Here is a 22,417-nt window from a genome sequence, read left to right on the forward strand (position 1 = left end):
ACAGCAAAGGACACCATCAGAACAAAAAGGCATCCTACAGTATGGGAGAATACATTAATAAATTACATATCTGAAATTTCTTTACCTGCAAGATAAATTTGAGAATTGTGGAAGTCTAATGAATGTTCTTTTTGGTTTATTTATTTATTTTTTTAAGTTTTCCAATATTGCTCTTTGGCTCTTGGAAGGAAATGAATGTGTCTTCCACTGTCATTTTCTGGCTGATGACTTTGAAAAGTTATCGTTCAAGGTTGGGTTGAAAGTTCTCACCCGTATATATGTGGAAAGAAAACAAACAGCTGCACACATCATGATCATGAGTTACATATGTCTGTACAGTGCTGTGACACCAAGAAGTAGGGTTAAAATAGGAGCCAACTTAATTAACTGTAATCCCAATACCAAGTGCATAGGTTCCAATTTTTTAAATTAATGCATCAAAAATCTGGATACAAAGTCCATGTTAGAAATAGTCAAATTCTGGGAAAAAAGCAGACAGTTAGCAGGAGTCCATTAGGAACTTGGGCTAAAGATGTGCAAACTAGAATTAACATTTTGAAATGTGTACATTGGGGCAAAATTAATGGCACAAAGAGGCAGATCCTCAACGAAAAGGAGATTGTTTAGGGACCTTGTATTTTCAGTGACACCTGGTACTGCTGTCTCCTCAGCATAAATGAATCTTAGGCTGCTCAACTAGTTTGTTGCCTTTCAGCTTAATAGTATGTGAGATTATCCACCAGTGTGTATCATTCATTCACATGTTTGACGATGAGCTATTTTAATGCCCACTTTTTAAAAAATGAAATTTGAATGGCCTTGCCTATATTTGGGAAACCACCTGGAAAACCAAAAATAATAAATAACATAAAGAAGAAGAAAAAAGTTTGCTTATCAAGCCCAGCTTTGACAATCTAGCTTTGTCCCTTTGGGTATAACAGCCAATTCATTAGAATATGAGGACCCATTATTGAACTGACACTGAAAAATTCCAAGTCAGAGTTGTAGTAAAGGAGATTTTTACATCAAATAGGAGGTCATCTGCAAGTGTAAGATTCTTTGAGTCTCTTTGAGGGGTTACTATTCCAAACCACCCTAAAAATCATGTTTTGATGAAATCTCTATAGAAGGTGCACCTTGCCAAGAAAATCCAGTTAGTATATATATCCCACTTGAAACTGACATGATTTTTAAAAATTATTTTTAATTTGTGAAACAGTGCAGGTTCACAATCTTTAGCTGCAGTTGTGAAATCCAAAGAGCATGAAAAAAATACATGCACACCAAGTAACTCCTTTGGCAGCAAAATCTGAGCTAATATGAAATCATTTGGAGTTAAACCCGATCAGAGCAGATATGAAGCTAGAGATAGCATTATTTACCTCACTTGTGAATATTCGTAAATTTTATTGCAGAAATATGTGTGGATTATGGAACACCAACTGAGACCCTACCTATCATATCACATATGATCTAAGCATCCTATTACTTTCTTGTATTTGAATAATGCCATATTCTGAAACAAATCTAGCCCCAGTGATTTTGGGAAAGGGATTATAGACCTTTACATAGAACTATAGACATACAAGAATCCATCTTATAAGTTTGCTATATTATAACAGGCTTTTTGAAAATATAACTTTGAATCGTAAGGGTATAAATTAAACCACAGCTATATCTAAAACTACGTAAAGTCAAGGTATAGTGAATTCTGTTTCGTTGGGCTTTCAAGTTTCTAATATGTGCATTTGTTTGACCCTTTATTTCCCACTGTGAACCTGACTCAGTGCTGCTCGATCTTCTGCTGATTCAAATATGGATGATATTTGTAAGCTGCTCCGAAGTACAGGTTATTCCAGCCAATCAGGAGCCAAGAGACCACCCAACTATCCTGAGAGTTATTTCCAGAGAGTGCCTATCAATGAAGCCTTCATCAGTATGGTCATTGGCCGACTAAGATCTGACGACGTTTACAGTCAGGTGGAGATTAAAGCTGTTAAGATCTTAATGATCCAAAAGACTGCTTTCCCTTTCCTCTTCAATTACTCCTTCCCTTCTTTCTTCCTTTAAAGAGTAAAAGCAACTAAAAACTATCTAAAACCTTTTGAACTGTGCTATGGGATAATAGAGGAAACAGGGATGTTAATTTGGGCAGAATTGGAGATTCAGGGAGGAGATGGGATTTGAGCTATATTTGAAAGATGCTGCATTCTTTTAGTCATTCATTCAAGAAATGGTTACTGAGTGTGCATTAGATGCCTGTCTGTGTGCTCGGTGCTGGGGATCCATCGCTGATGAAGGCAAGCCATACCCGTAATGAGCTTGTAGTAAAGATAGAAGACAGAGAGCTAAAGGGATTACAGTAAAGCAAGACGAGTGTTATCTAAGGGGAAGCACGGGGTGCCATGAAGTATATAACAGGGCCAGCAAGATTGCGACAGGTGACAAAGGGGACATTTAGGGCAGTCCGAGCAAAGGAGGCAGCACAAGCAGGGCTGTAAAGATCCTGCAGCATTTGTAAGTCATCTCCCTTTCCTCTCCAGTATATGTATCATTCACTTACTTAAAAGGATGAGAAAATTATCATTTGACTTCTATTTTTCTGAAATGAACATAATTTTATGTATTTTATATACTTTCTTACTAGAAGAGAATAAAGAACTGTACCTGTGATAATTTATATTGTATACTTGTGATAATTTATGATAGACTGTTATTAATCACAGTGAGTACGTGCTCTGTGCAATTGTTTAGGTAGCCTGTTTTTTGTATGAATAAGTTAAGTGTAAAAAAGAGACCTTTTTTTCCCTTTTTTTTAAGACAACTTAAAGTCAGGAGCTACCTGCAAATCCCAGGTCTCCATAATACTTGTGGACATTTATTCAGAACCCAGTATAAACCAGAATCATTGGAGTCAAAGATTCCTAACGCAGGAGGTTATGGAGCCTGGGGACACATCAGCATTTAGAAGACAGGCAGACGAGCAGCCAGCAGAGCAGAGCGAGGAGAGGACCCGTTGCCCAGAGGATTGAAGTGGGAGTGTGACAAGGAGGCCACCGAACTGAGTGACGGTGAGGGTGTGAGTGACCCCAGGAAATCCCAGGAGTGATGGTGGAGGCCAAGCTTCAGGAAGTGGGCAAATGGCAGCAGAGAGATGAGTCTGTGAGTTCCGAGAGATTGGCTGTGATGGGAAAGACAGAGACATGTGCTAGTGAGAGACATGGGGTTCAAACTTTTTCCTTTTTCTTAAGGAAGACTTTGAATTTGGAAGAAAGATGACATTATGTGGTTGGAGAGGAGAGGGAAGGCCCTGGTTACACTGCATCCCTTATAATACCACAGTCTGAGAATTGCATCTGGTGCCCAGGACCCTCAAAGGAGGTGGCTTGTGAGAGACTGATAGGCCCCAGGACTGGGTCATTTATTTGGCACCTGTATACATTTAGATGTTGTAACAGCTCCCTCCTCCGGGTGATCCAGGTCTCGGCGTATCCTTTGCCTGAGCATCGCAGCACGGCCATGCTGTATGTGATTCTCTACTTTGAACCTTCCATCCTTCACACCCATCAAGCAAAAGTGAGGGAGATAGTGGATAAATACTTTCCAGATAATTGGGCAAGTATTACTATTGATCTGTCTTTTCTCTACAATGAGGTTGTTGCAGAACTGACTTTGTATTCTTTTGGCCTTTAACTCAGAGGTCAAAATGTTGTAAATAAGGAGACAAAATTACTGGCAAAATTACTTTAAGTGTGTTGAGAATTTTATAAATCATAACATGAAGAAGAAAAAAATCTGAGTAAAATTTCCTGACCAACCTACTGGTTTTTCTCTTCAATGGATACTTTGAAGGTCAAACTATGCATTAAAATATATCTTGCCTTAGCTACTGAGATTATAACTGTTATGTAAGCATTTCTTTGTTCTTTTCTATTTTATGAATCTAAACCATCAGAGTTTATCTAATTTGTCATTTTATGAATAAGAATTTCACTTTTATAATGTTTTATCCCTATGTTAATGTTGATGGGGCTGCTGAAGTGTAAATACTGCAGGAATATGCTGTAACTTTTTAAATGTTTCACTTAAAAGCAGTAATTCTTAAAGGAATAGAACTGACTTAACACACTTAATTTATATGAAATATTCTCTTTGCGCATAGAACTTTAACAAAGTACAGTGAATCAGATCATTTTGTAATTCAGGTAGCAGATTTTCCTTCACTTCTTCCCAGCCATTGAATCACAGATTACCTATGATAAGGGACCTGGATGAGGAGCTTTCCTGGGGAGGACACAGCCTACACAGAGGAGGTGATGCTTTCTATCTAACTAAGAGTGCGTCACACTCATGGGCTAGCAGTTGAACAACCTAGGGGAAAACTCTGGTAGTCTAACTTCATTTGCCTAAGCATAATTAAAGAAGTTTTGACCACAATGTTATAATCAGAAACGGAAGCGCCTTTAATATTAAGAAAGGTCAAAATCCTGTTACATAATGTTTACAAGATGTACTACTTTAAAAAAAACACCCTGGCACATGGAAATAAAGGAGTTAAAAAAAAGATATGTCAGGCAAGTGGCATCCAATAAAAAGCTAGTGAGAAATAATAATATCACACCACAGAGAATTTTAAAGAAAACACATTAATAGGGACAAAGAAGGATCATATGTGTGTGTCATATTAAAAAGAATAATCCACACTCAGTAACATACTCAAAATATATAAAGTGTGAAAACTCAGAATAATGTGGAAAATTTGATTTTTTTCCTTAATGATAGGAAATTTTAATGTACTTCTTTTCTATATATAATCCTGCTCCCCCCAAAATACATAATGGATGTTCCATGTGTATTTGAAAAGTTGAATATGCATTGGATCACGAAGGAAGTCAAAAATTCAACAAAGTTAAAAAAACCAGTGTTAGACTAGGGACTATATTCTCCTGCCATAGTGCATTTGAATTAGAAACCAAAATTAAAAAGATATTTTTAATGTTTGGAAATACATATACTCCCAAATAACTTACATTAAAGAGGAAATCACAATGTAAATGAAAAAATACTAAGACTTGCACCGTATCAGAATGCTACACAGTGAAGCTTATAGGAAATGACTATAACTTGAAGGTGAATACAGAAACTTAAATTCACTTACTTGAAAAAAATTAAAATTAAATGGGTTAGATATTAAGCTTAAGAAGTTAGAAAAGGCAGAGTAAAAGGAAGTTGATAATATACGAGCAGAAAATTTATTGAACTAGACAAAAAGGAAATGAGATCAATACAGCAAAAGCTATTTTGAAAAATGTAATAAAATAGATATTTATTTGGTAAAACTGACTACAGAGAGAGAGCAAGAGAGAAATTTCAATATATTAAGTTGGAAAAAGAAGACCTAGGACAAAGAATTTTTAAAAGTATAAGAAAACCTATGAACAACTTTATGCCAGTACATTTGAAAACTCTGCGAAATGGACAAGCTTTTTAAAATTATAACTACCAAATATGAGTCAGGAAGAAAAACAAAACATGACTAGTCCAGTAACTATGAAAGAAATGGACTTGGTGATCAAATCTCAGTGCCTAATCCACTCCCACCAAAAAGAAAGAATCACCAGGCCACAGGAATTCACAGGTAAGTCTTGGCAGAGCTTCACTGGCTCCCCAGCTTTAGACACACTGAAGTGGGTAGGTACAGAACTGCAAAAATAATGCTGTTTCCTCCAGTCAAGGGATTTTTACAACTTGAACTCGGGACCCCTTGAAATCTCTACCTTCAAGGGGTCAGTGAGGTCAAAACTGTCTTCATAATAAATTAAGACATTCTTTGCCATTTTGCTCTCATTTCTTCCCCAGCATACAGGGCAATTCCAGAGGCCACGTGACAAGTGAACCTGCAGTAGAAACAGAATGTAAATCCAGCTGTCTTCAGTTAAGCCAGACATTACAGAGACTTGAAAAAATATCAGAACAATGCCAGTCTTTTCACAAATATTTTTGGGAAAACTTGAGGTTTTTTTCCTTTGTTGTTAAAAAAATATGTATGTTAGCATGTAAAACAAAAATTTATGTTGTTTTTTTTTTCCTGAGGGCTTTTTTTAAGTTATTAATTGAACATTTAATGGTGCTGTAGGGCCAATTATTATCCTTTTATAGGTGGGGAAACTGAGGTGTGAAGACATTTAGTTACTTGCCCAGGGCTACACCACAGGCAGTGCTGGGCTGGACCCCAGCAGGCTCTTTACCCGCCAGGGGATTTCTAACGACCCGCAGAGCCTACATCCAATGGTGGAGCCAGACTGAAGTCCCTGATTCGTTTCTCCTCCCTTCTTTCCAGCGGTCCCTCGCGCGGGCTGTCCTGAGAGCACCACCCCCACCCCACCCCCTGCTCCTGGAGTCTCTGCCCCATATCCTCCCCTTTCTCAGTCCCCTCTCTCCTTCTGTGGAAGCATATCCTCAAATAACATTCTCAGGAAGGTAGATCAGAGGAAATGCGAGTCCTTGTGTGGCAGAAGCAGCCACAGCATCCCCTGTCCCAGCACCCTGGCTGGCCCTCGGCAACAGGACTTCCCCTTATTCACATCAAGAGACAGGGTCCCTTTCTTCCCCCGGACGCTGTGGTAGCGTCGGGATTCACTCGGGTCGGAGGGCTCTTAATGACACGTCGTGAACAGCGGACTGAACAATGCTGGTGTGCGGCCTTGACCTCTGTTTCTGCTCTGAGAACCGCTTCTGTGCCGGGAGGTGCGGACTTGCTCTAGGGAGGCCCGCGTCATCCTGGCTGGCCACCAGCAGCCTGGAGGTGGGGTGAAAAGCCCAACAAGACCTGCAGTAAACAGCCCCCGGGGCCAGCCAAGGCACAAAGCCTCAGGCCAGGTCAAGGGTGTCTCGGTCACTACGTTTTGGGGTGGTTGTCAGGTGGGAGTAGGCAGGGAGACAGCTCACAGGCCCGGAACCTTCTTACGCTTGCTGGATGGCAGGCTGGGGGGTGCTCGGCGGGCGTTTCCCCCTTGGGAGTCCGCTGGGGGCCGTGCGGTCCGCAGCTGCCCTGAGCAGGCCACGAGCCACGGCTGGTCTTGTTAATGTCGGCACGCGTGTTTTACATTTCTGAGGTATTGCTCGTTCGGGAGCCCCCGGTTCTTTTTTCAGAGCACGCAGTTCTGTTTTAGGGGCAAAGTGGCTTTGCAGGGAGGGGGCTTTTGGGTCCTGCATTTTCTCTTTTTTCTTTGTGGGTTTTTTTTTCTTTTCAGTCGTGGGACCTCCTAGCAGGCACTGTCTTCGGGGTCTGGTCTGCTCTCCTTTCCGCTCCTGTATGCGAGGGAGGTCGGAGGTCAGGAGGAACCCCCAACACGCTCTGTCCCCGTTAACTTCCAGAGCTGTCCGAACATCTGAACCTCAGGCCCCTGCAAGGAAGTCCTCTTGCCTCTGAGCAGACCGGTCCTGCTGTCGCTCTGCCATCTGGAGGGACAGCTGGGGGAGCCCCCGTGTCACCTGCCGTCCTGCCCTTGTGCCCCCCTCTCTGTGATGCTGGATCGGGGCGGCCATGCCAGGCCATCCCTGATCGGCCTGTTTTCTGGCCCTCGCTTCATCCCCACCCAGCCGTCCTGCCAAGTCAGTCCTGACCTCCGCCAGGAGTTGGTCAGTCCCTTGTCTTCAGACTGTTATTTCTCCTGTCCTCTTTGCCACATGAGGCAGATATGCTGCAGGGGCTGCAGGTGGACGGCTCACCAAGAGGCCATGGTGTGACGGGCCACAAGCTGGGCTGGCTGGACACGTGGGGCCCCTGCCCGTGGAGGCCCGTCTGGCCTAGGGCCGGGCGGCACCTGGCAGCCTGTCACTACAGCTCTGGCTGGAAATGAACCAGGAGGGGCTGCATCCGGAGCCCAGCGCAGGCATCAGCTGCAGAGCCAGCTCGGGGTCCACTCGGCCATTGGAGGGAGGCACCCCCGGCCTCTACCCTGTCGCCCCTTTCTGGAGTCTCATGGTTCTCAGCACGTGCACAGCTCAGAGCATCCCTCTAGGGCTGACCTGGGGCGGCAGCCAAGGAAGGCTCCCCGGAGGACCCTGAGGCAGGGAGGCCCCAGGAGGCCGGTAGGGGAGCGGCAGGGTGTGGGGGCTGAGTCCTGCGCCCCATGCCTCCCAGCCTGCCAGGGGCCAGCAGAGGCCCAGAGATGTTTGATGAGGAGAGAGAAGAGGTCCATGTTTAGTGTTATTTTAAATTAATAATTTTTTCTTAATTTCTCAGTTTTAATGTGTAATATGATAAATATTATTCACTATAACCCCCATTTAAAGAAAAATTCTTTGGGGTCCTCAGTAACTTTTTAAGGGCTGAGATTAAAATATTTGAGCTCTAGTCAACGTCTCTGCTTTTTTTCCAACCTTGATTTAGCATTTTTCCATGAATTAGTAGCAACAATTCATTCTTGCTCCAAAGTGTTCCTAAGGAAGAACTCTCACCTATTATGTATTTTGAAACCCTTAGTTCTTCAGGGATGGAGTTTAAACTGGAAGGAGGGGGCAATGTCTTCTCTAATTTTGCCTTGAAGTGAGTAGGTATTTAACAAATACTGAATGAGTGTCTCCTCTTTCAGGTAATTAGTATTTACATGGGGATCACAGTGAATCTAGCAGATGCTTGGGAACCTTACAAAGCTGCAAAAACTGCTTTAAACAATACTCTAGACCTTTCAAATGTCAGAGAACAGGTAGGTCTGGCTAATCGAGAAGGATTCTGTAAAAACTGTAAGCCTGCTTTCTGGGGTAGGAAATGAGTTAAGTACATTTCCCAAGGAATTTGGGTGATGTCCACATAGACATTTCAGTGCAATGATTAATGAAAGGTGAATTTTTCACATCCAAATAAGATAGGTGATTACAGGTTTTTAACTTACGTGAGTATTTGTAAATGAGAGACTTGGGTTCTAAGGAGGAGTCAGCATCCTAAGATGAATCAGTAGGTCATATGGCTCCAGTTGGCTTCACTTATTCTTGTTAAACACCTTCTCCTATGGATAGAACTGCTTTCACAATGAGCTGGAATTTTAGTCTTTTCATTAGTAGGACAAATGTTGAGGATGGTAACCGAAGGTGTACAACATGCCCTACCATGCCCTGTCATTGTAATTTCAGTTCATTTCTGATGTGCAAAATAAGCAGCAAGACTCAAGACATTGATCTCTAAATGGCTGCATTCTGTCCCTTTGATTAGCGCACAAGGCAGAAGAAAATACCTGAGTAAACAGAGGAATAAAAAATAAAGCCTTTTAATAGGGAAATACCCTTGACATTTCTAAACAGTTGCCTTCCTCAGCCTGGCTGCCTGAGTTTTTCAGTTTCTAGTGGGGATGGAGCAATATTGACTCAACTTCAGCATGTTTTATTCAAATAACTTGAATTCCATAAATAATTCACAAAAGACAGTATCACCGTTGGCATATCTCCTAGAAATATATTAGAGAAAGTGTCACTTCCTATGCTTACTGGCATCATAGCATTAATTTTTCATTACTTAAATTACTTTCTAAAACTGCAATTGCTTATTGGCAACATTTTAAGAGGTTCTCAAAGTCTTCTGATGAAACACCTTATAATAGTTTTAAACTAAACTGACTAGGTTAAGGCTGTTTTAACATTTAACTCTTGCTTCAGGTAAAGCAGACAACCAAATTTTTAAAAGGCTGGTTTGAAAATTCAGTTTTGCCCTCCCGCAGTGTACTTTGTCAAGCTTTCCTATGCCTGCAGAAGTCTCATCTCCTGAGGTTTCTGCTCTGCTCTGCTCTCTCATCGGCAATAACAGGGAGAAAGGCAATCGAGCTGCTCCCTTTATGTCTCTTTTCTGTCCAAGTTAAGAATAGAAAGGGTCCTAGGAACCGCTTGATTCTCTTCTCCAGTTTACATTTGAAGAAACCAACATGCAAAGGTTAAATCTGAATTCACACCAATAGTTAATGTAAGCACAGCCAGAATTCGGATTTAGAGTTCTCTTAATTCTAAGTCCAGTGCTCTTTCAAAAGTGTCCAATAAACCACTCGCCTTTGAGCCTTATCCACTGTAGCCTGTATGTTACTCATCTCATGTAGAAATGTTATCTGTCAAGGGATCAATTTGAATGTGATTCACTTTCAAGATAAATAATTTTCTTTTTTCATGTAATTCAAGTGTTTTTTTTAATTTTCAAAGGCAAGCAGATATGCAACTATCAGTGAAAGAGTACATGCTCAAGTGCAACAATTTCTGAAAGGTTATTTGAGGGAGGAGATGGTTCTGGACAATATCCCAAGGCTTCTGAACTGCCTGAGAGACTGAAATGTTGCCATCCAGTGGCTAATGCTGCATACAGCTGACTCAGGTAATGGAAGAAAGGGGTGGCCATTTATAGCACCCTATAGAAAGGCCTTCAGAATTAAGATCTCCTGCATGATGCAAAGCTGGTTAGCCCTTGGTTGAGAATCAAGTTGCTTTTCTAAGTTGTTTGTGTGTCTACTTGGAAAAGTCAACAGCCCACCTGAACAGCCCCCTATCACATACTGTTAGGTGCTAGGGAACATGAAGAAATTTACCTCCACATTCAAGGAACTTGTCACTGGTCACATTGGGGAGATTGGACGTATATGTATGAAAAAGTATAGCTGCAGATCTGCAAAAGGCAGAATAATGCATTCCCACCCCCTCTCTCAAGCATGCCCATGGCCTAATCTCTTCAACATGGGGCATGGTAGCAAAGGGGGAGTAAGGTTGCAGGTGCAACTAATGTTGCTGGTCAGCTGACTTTGAAGTAAGGAGATTATCCTGGATTTTCTTAGTGGGTCTAGTATATTCATATAAGAATCCTTAAACTGAGAAGGAAGCAGAAGAGTCAAAACTAGAGAAACCCATCATGGAAGAGACTCAGCAGGCCACTGCTGGCTGTAAAGATGGGACAGTCCACGAGCCAAGGAGCACGGGCAACCTCTAGATGCTGAAGAAGACAAGAGAACAGATTTTCCCCTAGATGCCCCCGAAGGAACCCAGCCCTGCTGACTCCCTGATTTTCTTTAGCCCAGTGAGACCAGTGGCAGACTTCTCATCTCTGGAACTGCAAGAGAATAAATTTGTGTCATTTTAAGCCACTGAGTTTGTGGTAATTTGTTGCAGCCACCATGGAAAACTAGTCAAAGGGCCAAGCCAGGAAACAAAAGCCAGATGTGTGAAACAGACGGTTGATGGGATCTGAGTCCAGAGCAGGAGAGACAGTGGAGGGGCGGAGGTGACTGGGGCAGGCTCCACGCAGGAGGCAGGAGCTGACCGCCCCTTGCTAGGACTTTGAAGTAAAAAGAATTCTAGACTGGAGAAACAATAGAAAAAAGGTGTGATTTTGGAAGTACAAAAAACATGGGCCCATTGAGCTAGACAAGAGTGCTTAATTACAGAAAGTTGGATCTTAGTGTTTTCTGGGTCATGGTCCTCTTTGAGGCCCCATGGGCCATCAAGTCTAGTTGTTTCACAGATTACATGAGATGCCTCCACAGGGTCTGAGAGACCATGACTTTAAAGCCCCTGGTTTAATAGAAAAATAAGTGGGTTAAGCTAACCGGAGTTTGTTCAGAGCTGATGCAGTTCCTTATATGTAGTAAGTGCTTGATCAACATAACTCAGGGATTCGTTCATCCAGAGCTGTGTGCCCCTTCCCCTAAGACCCCTAAGAATCGTGTTGTTCAGCATCCCTGGAGAGCCTCTGCTTTACTTTTTTCATCAACGGTTTTCTTGAGAACCTACCCTGAGAAGGGTACTGCTTTCAACACTTCCTTGTTCTCTCAGGTAAAGCTGTGTCTCTAAAAAACTGTTCACACCAGACTATTCTGCAGCCTGCCCTGTAACACAGTAGCCCCATCTCAAGACTCTCAGGCAAGGTGTTCTTCAGTCCCCCTCGCTGCCACGTGTCCGCTTCATGGGGGTGGGGCAGGGAGGACAGGGGTTGGATTTCTTCATCCCTCACAGCTGAAAATGAAATTTCTCCTCAGCCTTCTCTCTTCATGCTAGAAATCTCCGTCTTCTAAACTCTTCCTCATAAGCGATGCTTCAAGTTTTGTTTTGTTTTTCTGCCTTTTGCATGTTGGCCTAGAGCTTGCTCCAAATTAGTTTACTCAGAGCATGAATACCATGGCTAAAGTTCTAATCATCTAATGGACCTGTTTTTAGTTGAGTTTATTTTTTACATAAACTCCAGTTCTAATTTGAGGATTTTACTACGTTGACTCAGTTTGTAATCTTCTTTACCAAGAGTCTTACTTTCTCAGGCATATAAACAACTCAAGCCCTTGATTTATCCTATCATAAAACTAACTGCTGTTTTACAGTGAGTCAGCCTCATCTTCATCTTCCTATGTCTGTGCCTGACAGTCGAGCCTGCATTCGGGGAGCCAGTGTTCTCCTGGATTGCACCCCTCCAGGGGCAACCTCAGTCTGCCAGAGTTCTCTGCTTTTATCTTCAGCCACATCTGTTTTCCGTGTTTGTCCCTGACCACTGTCTGACCTGACTGCGCAAGGTCATAACTTACCAGAAACAAACGGTTTACCTATCTGGTTGTGAGTCATATGTGGGAAAAGTAACTGCTTATTTAGCTTTTCTGGTGTTGTGATCATGGTGTGCAGGAAGAAAGGCATATTTCTCATACTCCCTCTGGTTGACCTGCTACAGGCATTTCACACAGGCTCTGGATGCTTCCGCAGTGCCTTGTAGCTGCTGAGGAAGCACACTCGGAGTCAACATCATCTAGGCAAGGCCGGCCTGCTGCAGTCTGACCCCAAGGTCGCCAGGATTCCCGCCGTTCTCTGGGTGTGAATTCTGGAGGGTCAGATCTTCTAGGGGAGATCAGGCCTGACAATTGGAACCAAGCCTGGCTTCTACCACGGAATTAATTGTCAATGTGTAGAGCTGTCCCCTGTCCAAAAATGAAAGCCAATTAATACCAGAATGTTTCTTGAATTACAAGTAGTATATAGACAGGTGGAAGTCCTTACAAGGTTGCCTTTTGCTTTTTAGTTAGGCAAATGTGAAGCTGAAAAAAATTGTCTATGTAAATAAATACCTTCCCTGATAAGTCCTGGAAAACACATGGTAAGTCGCCACTGCAGTTTCCCTTGAAAACTGAGCCCCTCTCCAGGTTGTCATGGTCTCCTTCTGATGGAGAAACTTAGAAATCAATATATTAAATGGCCTTCTGCAGGCTTCCCCGTAACTGAAGCACCAGAAACGCCCCTGACATACACTCATACAGCATCGTCATTCTGGACATGCCCGACACCCTGAGGTACCAGACGGAGGGCCGGGAAAGCAAGGACGTGCATGTGTGGTACTAGAACAGCTGCCAGGGACCTTGGACCTTATCAGCTGTGACCTTTTTGACAGTATTTATGGTCTTAAATTTTTGATTTTGACTATTTGTACTTTGACTTCTAAATATTTTTGCCTTATCCTATTTTCTCACTCTTTCTTAGAGAAGTAATTGTGCCCATAAGCCAATTGCAGCAAATAATGGCAGTTTTTTATTCTCTCTACTTTTTCTTTTTTAACATGTTGTTTATTTTGTTTGAAATAGTTTAGCTTGGCGGCAGCTGGCAGGCTGAACAGGGAATCAGGACATCAGTGATACGGTCACTCACTGCTGTTTTGGAAGCTTGGTCTAGTCTCCCTGGGCCTCGGTAGTGGACAGTCCAGAAAACTGAGTGCCGGCCATACCCTCTGGCCTTTACAAGGAACAGAAGAGTCCCAGGTCTGGTTGGCAGTGCCACATGTTCGTGTGGGTATCCCTTTCCTCTGCTGTGTCTGGGCACCCCAAGACCACTCCAGCTTCAGTAATTTGCTAGGAGGACTCAGCATATACTAGTACTCATGGCTATAATTTATTACAGCAAAAGGATAGAAAGCAAAACCAGCCAAGGGGAGAGGTGCAAAGTCTGGAGGAAACCAGGCAGAACCTTCCAAGAGGCCGCACATGGGACACGTTTACTTACCCCAGCAGTGGGTTGTGACAGCATGAGTGAGATGTTGCCAACCAGGGAAGCTTGTTAGCAGCTCAGTACCCAGGGCAATTATTGGGAGCTGGTGTGTAAGCCTGGAACCTACCCAAATTTCAGTCTCCCCAAAAGGAAAGCAATGGTTGATCATAAGCCACATTGTACAAACAGAAAAGCCATTATCAGACCATTTTTATCGGCTCTCGAAATGGCAGAACTTCAAAAAATCCAAGTTCCCACATGTCAGCCAAGGGCTGCTCTTTTTTCAACTGTATATCACAGGCGACATTTCATGTCAGATCCAGTTGTCATATTTAGTAGTTTAGTTGTACTTAACTCTGTAGCATACATGTCCTATAATTTATCGTGCCGTTACCAATACACATTCTGCTTATTACTTCATAAATGCTTAAAATAAATGAAAATGAAGGAAAGTATTTAAGAACTCACACTTCATCAATATTTTCTACACATTTAATAAATTGGAAACTCTTCTCTTCCTATGTCTAGCCTGTAACCCAAACAATAAACATCTTCGTCAAATCAAGGACCAGATTCTCAGACTCTAGGTACAATCCCAAGATCCTCTTTTAGTTGCTGTTGGATACTGCACAATTTGAGTTTATACTTAAGGAGGTAAAAATATTGAATGAATAATCAATTCTTAGGTTTGTTCAATGCTTAAGAAGATAAGGATTCGGTAGCTTCGTCTCTGATTCATGCCACAGATTCCAGCTGTCTAAGATAGTTCTTACAGAAAAAGGACAGGTTACACATTTAATGAGCATTTCATACCTACTGTCCTTGGGGATACAGTGATGGAAAAGTGCACAAGATTGTGGAGTACAGGCTAGTGAGGAATATGGGCATTAATCAGAGAATCACGCTGATGAAAAATAAATATAAACTGAGATACACACGCTCAAGGAAAGGAACCTCATTCTGCGAGTACCAGAAATAAGGGGTGTTGTACTAGCCTTGACGACTTCCCTAGGAGAAGCGAGAGCTTCCGAAGGGACCTGGAGAAGCAGCCTGCGAGGGTTAGCAAAGAGAAAGGCTGGGAGCATGATGAACATTCTGGAGAGAGGACGAACATGTCCAAGTCCTGGGTGGGAAGCAGCATGACCAGTTCAAGGACCTAAAAGACCAGCTGGCTGGAGGGAAGAGAATAAGAAATAAAGGTATGAAATGAGAGTTGGGGAAGAGTGAGCCCCCTGCCTGCCCTTGCAGGATTCCAGTCTTCACCTGAAAGGCCAAGAGAACCTATTAGAAAGGTTGTAAGTAGGATGGGTAGTTTGCATTTAAACAAGGTCAACTTAAGGACTTTAAAGATTTTGAATTCACTGGAGGAAGTTCTGAGGTTATTCTTATCCCGCAAGAAGCCTCTTTGGATATAAGACTGGTAAATACCCAGGAATGCCAGCACCAGCAACCTTGGGGGTTTGGGTCAGGTGGGCCCAGGAACTAGCCCCAAATATTAATGCCCATTTAGGACCAATACTCACCTTGACTCAGCCTGGTTAGTGGTATACAACATGTTTCTTTATCTTCTAAGTATGTGAGGACACTGTTTTCCCTATTTAGTAGCCCAGGAAAAGTAGATACTGATTCTTAACATAATGTTAATGGATGTGCTGAGTGTTTTCAGTGACTTGTTTAAGTGTAATTTTATAAGATCAGAGAAGTGCTATCCCTTTTTTAAAATTTTTATTTATTTTTTTATTAAGGTATGATTGATATACACTCTTTTGAAGGTTTCACATAGAAAAACAATGTGGTTACTGCATTTACCCATATTATCAAGTCCCCACCCATACCCCAATGCAGTCACTGTCCATCAGTGCAACAAGATGCCACAGATTCACTATGTGAGAAGTGCTATCCCTTTTTATCTTTTTAATAATGTTAATGTTTCCCCTGTGAATAGCAAAGTATTATTGAATACCTACTCTGTTCCCAACTAGGTGCTAGGAATCTAAAAGTGAACAAGGTATATCCGTACCCCCAAGGAGCTCTCAGTATAGTCAGGAAGAGTGACAGATTAAGCCAAGATAAAAAACCAGTAAAGATCCAAGAGCTGGAACCAGGCATCTTATTAGCTGGTCAAAGTAAAACTGGCCTTTCAGAGGCAGGTGAATTGCCCCCAAGGAAGAAATGTGCTCCAGTTAGCGTCCTGACCTAAGTTAATGCTAGTGACCCAAGAGTTGTTGAGATCAGGACAGATCTGGGTCATCTGCCTGAACAAGCCTGCTTTCCAATCATAAATCTTTACCTGGAATCTATTGGAATAGAATGGGCAGCTCCCTTCTGTCTTTTCAGGTAGCAGAAAAATAAAAGCCTACAGATCAATCCAAGTTGTTGTCAGAGATCTTTGAGGAGAGAAAGATCTGGTCGAAAGAAAAGAAAACCAACTACGCAATACAAATCGATCAAAACGAGGATACATTTGAATTTCTGACATTACAGCTTGGTCCTTTAACTTGTATTTTCATTTGTCCCCCCGACCCCAACCCTTTTTCTAGAATCCCTTTCTGATTCTCCTATAAACACACCAATTGGTTCCATGTTTTTTCTCATCTTTATATGAAGATGCAGCTCCTAATTTAAGGACCATCCCCTATCCCAAATCCCATCTTACAAGATAAGAAATCTGAGTTCACTCTGAGGGAGTATTTGAAGAGCTGAAGCCATTTGGTCCATAAAGAAGATCTCGGGGTGAAGTTTTTGCTGCTTTGTCCAATGGCATTGATTGATCCCAGGCACTCAGATAGAGCAGACTGTATAAATAGTGCTCACTGTTCCCATCTTATGACTTATCATTTCATTGATTAAGCATCCTGCCTGGTTACTAAATTCCTCTTCACTGGCCTTGCAGAATCCCCCCAATTCTGATCCTTTCATTGGCAGATGGAGTCTGCTGCCCCGTTGCTCATCTTTTCAATATTCATTGTGAGGCTGAGGAGCAAAGGATTTAAGAGGAAAATGAGCACTTACGTATACTTACCTCTTAGGAGCTCAGTGAAATAAACCTCCATACCTTTGTACATACCTTAGATATGTTTTTAAATTTTGTTTCCAGAAAAACAAAAACCAACTAACCCTGAGTTATACCATTTCCTCCTCTGTTCGACTCTGTAAGTTTAAATTTTATGAATGAGTGAATTAATAATCAGAATTATTGGATAATCAAAGCAAGGAAGAATTTTTTTAGGTGACTTAATTCATTCTCCAGTTGTCAGACAAGATAATACTCAAGTCTTCCCTGACTAATTAAATTAGAATCATAGAAATTGTTACCTAGAAAAGACCTTAGAGCAATGGTCATCAAGTTTAATTTCACATTGGAAATGCTGCTTCCTGGGCCTACACAAGACCTGAACCAGAATCCTGCTGGGTGGAGCATGGGATTCTGAAAATGTTAAGGCTGTCCAGGTGATGGACAGCCTTAAAGCTCTCAGAGATGCTCTAGCCTTGCCCCTCAGTTCATTTGAAGTAGTAAGGCTTAAGAGATGGCCTCGGGGTAATGTTCAGGCATATATTTTTGTAAGTTGGGTTTCACACAGGCTTTCTCAGGAAACTGCCCAATCTGGATTTCTTCTTAAGTAAATCTCTTCTGTCTCTTCAACAGATGTTCAAGCAAATGCTCTCAGAAAAGCAAGCCAAATGGGAGCATTACAAGAAGGAGGGCTCAGAGCGGATGATGGAGCTTGCTGATGTCTTTTCAGGAGTGAAACCCCTAACCAGGGTGGAGAAAAATGGTAATTGCTAAAGAGGCATATCTGTGTTCGGAATGTATACACAGACTGTTGGAAACTGGCAAAGTAGAAAGTCATTATGTTGGTAACATCTTTGTATTGATTTTAACATTGCAAATGAAGGTGGGAAGTTTAGTTTGGGCTGCCTCTAGCTTTGTGCTCCTTTGAGTGGTCTGTGTCACGCCCCTATAGTTTTCTATAGTTTTCTTGTCCTCAATATATGTTAGGCTAAATCAGGGTTTCTAATTCTGTGGTTTTTAGATGCCTTATAGAGTCATAATGCACCCTCCCCCACACTTACCAAAGTATGCAAAACTCATGTGTCAGCTCATGTGCACTTGAGGGAAGGGGAAAACCTCTTAACTCTCACCATCTCAGAAGAATATACTTCATCCAACAATAATCGCTAGGTGATAAAGGTTCTTTTTCATCTACGTGCCTGCCATCTACTGGCATAAGAGGGGACATGCAGACTGGATTTGAAACTAAACGTAACTCATTTACTTTTATTTTAATCCTGCTGCTTTTAGGAAATTTTATCTACATGAAAATTGTTGTATCACTTAAATTTTTCACATAGGTAGAAACCTTTCAAAAATGCCCCTGAAAGATCATTTTGATTTTTAAGATAATAAATCGAACTATTTTTTTTAATGCTCTAATAATAGTTAAAGCTGTCAAATTCATTTCCAATAGTTAATTATGCTGTGAAACTGCTTAATAATATAGCTTTTTATTTTTAGAAAATTACTATTTATAATCAATATGAGCTTGCTTGCATATGTCAGTAAGAACTAAGTGTGTAAAGGATTAATTAAATTCAAAGCCACAGCTATGGGAATTATGGGATTCAGTAGTCTTTCCTTGTCTCTGTATTAATAGAAAATCTTCAAGCTTGGTTCAGAGAGATCTCAAAACAAATACTGTCTTTAAATTACGATGATTCTACTGCTGCAGGCAGAAAAACTGTGCAACTGATAGAAGCTTTGGAGGAGGTAAGGAAAGTCTTTTAAAATGACAGTTCTTGAATCAGAAATCATACTTTCTGACCAACCCAGCAATCTGCTTCTGGAAATATATCTAAGGGACTATTTCGTCAGAAGCAGAAAAGTACAAAAAAAGCAAAATATGCCCACTGTGCTACTATATACAGTGTCCTAAAATTGGGGAAATAATTAAATGACTAGCATGAAGAGAATGGTAGTGAAAAGTTACATTTCAACTGGTGGAAACATGTAATCTTGGAAAATTAATTATGAAAACAACATAGAAACATTGGCGAAATTGTGGTAAAGTAGTAAAAGCAAAAATAAAATTGCACTGCATGTCTCATTTTTAGGTTGGTAAAGACTGTAGACCCAGGGCAAAACTGTAAAGGAATCCACAAGAGTGAAGATAGTTGTATAATGATCATATTCCTAAAGTTTTAATTGTATGCTTAGCTAAATTTAAAATAGAAAATAAACCAAAGTATCAGAACAATAACCATGAGGTCTGTTATTTAAAACATCATTCAATACTTATCTGGAACCCTGTCCAGTTGATGTACATATATTTTTAGAAATATAATAAATATTGTTTTCATTTGATGGACTTTCTTAGCAGACGTTTTCTTATTTTTATGAGGTTTTTACAATCATCACTTGTTAATGGCAGCACAATATAGTACTCCGTTGTTAGCATTTCAGCTTCCCAAGCCATTCCAAACAATCCCCACTTGTACTATTTGGGTTGTTTTTTGGACATTCTAGTCTATAGTACAACTACAAATAACTTTGTAAATCTCAGATGCTTTTATCTTTTCCATTATTTATTTTGGTAATAGCCCAGACCCTTTGAATCATATATATTAAAATTTATATATGAATAAAATATATATAGCATTATATACATTAAAATTTCAGTGGAATGTTTTGATTTAAATACATCAAAAACTTAAAAATGTGCAAGTGCCAACACCCCACTTGTGAGTTGACTTCGTTTTTTAGCAGTCCTGCAAATCTTCAGAATGAAGAGGCTTCTCCAGTATACTTTTATTGATACTAAACTGGAAAGTGGAAATAGTCACTTATTATGTCATATATGTACAGGAAAATAAGCAGTGGGACATTTCCTAATTCTAGAACTTTGTGTCGCCTTTTCTGACCTGGCTTATACAGTTCTGAAATTATAATTTGAAATTAAAAATTTGCCAAAAAATTCTTAGTAAGTAGTGTGCTTTATTTTAGGTGTTTTGAAGGAAAAATAAACACCACAGAGGCCACTCAGAAGTTTTAATTAAATGTATTTATGTAACACAGGTTCAAGAATTTCACCAGTTGGAATCAAATCTGCAAGTATGTCAGTTCCTTGCTGATCCTCGCAAGTTTCCCCACCAAATGATTTGAACCATTAACATTAAAGAGGAGGTCCTCATCACAATGCAGATTGTTGGGGACCTTTCTTTTGCTTGGCAATTAATTGACAGGTAACGTGGACAGCCTAGCATTTGCCATTGATGAGGGCCACGATGAGCATCTCCTTACCATTTATCTCTTTACAGTTTCACATCTATCACGCAAGAGAGTGTAAGGGTAAACCCATCCATGGTTACTAAACTCAGAGCTGCATTCCCAAAGGTAAGCAGAGAGCAGTGAAAACAGTCTCAGACACCAGGGGAGAGTTGGTCTTCGTTATTACTTCATTAATTCAGCCCAAGAATTTTATCCTTTCAGAAAGTTAGATAATTTGAGTATTTTTATAGACTGAAAAGTTGGCAATTTTTCCATGAGAGCACACTTTCAATAGATGCCATAAATATTTAACGTTTGAATTCATAAGTTGCAGTGTCTAACATAAATTATTTTTAAACTAAATAATTTTTTAAAATTTTACCAGTATATAAAAAGGGCTTCTGTCGTGAGTGGCACACGTGGGGCAGCTCGTATGCTCTTCGTGCGGAATCGACATCAAGAGATTTCGGAAGCATAATTTTTTGGTACTTGGGCAGCTAGTGATCGTTGGTCCTGGAGCCCCCAAAAAAAAAAAAAAAAAATTTTACCAGTATACTAAAAATGTGAGTCCCAGAGTCCTTTTTCTCTAGACATGAATTGAGTCCTTTTATTTATTCATTTAAAACATTCTTGTTGAGGCTCTGCTCCAAAGTAGGATCTCCTCTGAGGTCAAGGAGTAGTGGTGAACAACACAAGCATGGCCCTTGCTCACGAGGTAATTGCAGTTTGTGATAGGTGAACAAATAATTTACTCAGCGACTTCTGATGGAATTACCATGAATATCAGTTCTGAGGTACACTTTCTTTCATGTTTAATTGGGGTTACGCTTTATAATTGATGGAATATCCTAGTTGAATTGTCAACATGTTTTTTCTTTGTGAATAATGCATAAAGTAATGAATGGCACTTCTTATTTGCCATGATGTCTTAGATTGTACTCAGTACAGTAGTCTCATCAACCAAGACGTCTGATTTTTCCAGAGACGAATAGCTGTCTACCGTAGCACCGAGAGACGAGCAGCTGTCTACCATAGCACAGAGGCTGTCAAACTTGAGGGGTGTCAGAGTCACCTGGAAGTCTTGTTAGAGCCGATTGCTGGGCCTCTCCGTCAGTCTCTGATTAAGTCAGTCTAGGGTGGGGCGTGAGAACTGGCATCTCTACATCTCTAACAAGTTCCCAGGTGATGCTGATGGTGCTAGTCCAGGGACCACAACTTGAGAAGCACTGTCATCCAGATGACATTTTTTTTTAATTATATTGTTGTGAGAAACCATTAATTGGCATTGATAAGTTCAGTGATCTTTGGTCTGAGTAAAGCCCAGAGGCATTGTTGTACGTTACTATTCCTGGAAAGAAAGAGATTTCTAGGACTTTTTGAGAAACGTGTATATGTGATTTTTCTTCCAGCTTGCCTCTGCCCTTGATCTTCCCCTTCTTCGTATTAATCAAGCAAATAGCCCTGACCTCCTCAGTGTGTCGCAGTATTATTCTGGAGAACTGGTGACCTATGTGAGAAAGGTAAGAAACGTATCAAGATGATGTTTATTTTTTGCACATGTGTTTTTATTTTCAAAGAACTTTTACACCTGCTTTATAAATGCTAGTGGTAGTAACCCCATTTTATAGGTGTAGAAACTGAGAAACAGATTACAGTGGTTTCTTCAAAGTCACAGAGCTAGTTGGTAAAAGACGCAGATCTAGATCCAATATGTCCTAGTCACAAGTTAAGTTTTCAGGGGAATTTTGGTCCTGGTTTCAGTTACATATGGTGTAGCATGGAAGCAAATAGGCCTGGATTCAAAATTTACCTGGGTCACATACTAACCTTTGTGACCTTTGGCCATTGTACTTAACATCTCTGAACCTCAGTCTCCTAAAAATGTGTCATCTGAAAAAGATACATTTTTTTGCAGCATTTCTATGAGGATTAGCTTTATATCCTGTGAGCAAATAATATTTGAAGGCATGTAGCCCTGGACCTGATAGCAGTTATGAAAAAAACTCTTTGAAGTCCCTCAGCATCCCTTGCAATAGACCAATGGCTGTTTGCACACACTGGTACCTTTCCTCCTGTCATCCTAACATTTTTTAGCAAAGAAAAATAAATGTTCAGATCACGGGAAGATGACAGCGTGAGTAGTTCAGAGAAAATCTCCTCCCCAAAACA

General features: G+C 40.9%; 1 long non-coding RNA gene and 1 other non-coding gene across 8 annotated transcripts in view; one reads left to right on the forward strand and one right to left on the reverse strand.

Annotated features, from left to right (window-relative positions):
* Positions 1-22,417, reverse strand: part of LOC140849289 (uncharacterized) — a 39,648-nt gene that overhangs the window by 4,051 nt on the left and 13,180 nt on the right. The window contains exons 2-3 of one of the 7 annotated variants that reach the window (XR_012131025.1): positions 12,660-21,755; positions 86-9,236 (exon numbers count right to left, since the gene is read on the reverse strand). This is a non-coding gene — a long non-coding RNA (uncharacterized lncRNA). Of the gene's footprint in view, positions 1-85; positions 21,756-22,417 lie in introns of all 7 variants that reach the window. The other 6 variants (XR_012131024.1, XR_012131022.1, XR_012131021.1 and 3 more) reach the window with 6 other exon arrangements.
* On the forward strand, positions 20,639-20,772 carry LOC140849342 (U11 spliceosomal RNA). The gene has a single exon (XR_012131080.1). It is a non-coding gene; the product is annotated as a U11 spliceosomal RNA (small nuclear RNA).

This window comes from Manis javanica, chromosome 4 (genome assembly GCF_040802235.1).
Source record: "Manis javanica isolate MJ-LG chromosome 4, MJ_LKY, whole genome shotgun sequence".
NCBI classification, from domain to species: domain Eukaryota; kingdom Metazoa; phylum Chordata; class Mammalia; order Pholidota; family Manidae; genus Manis; species Manis javanica.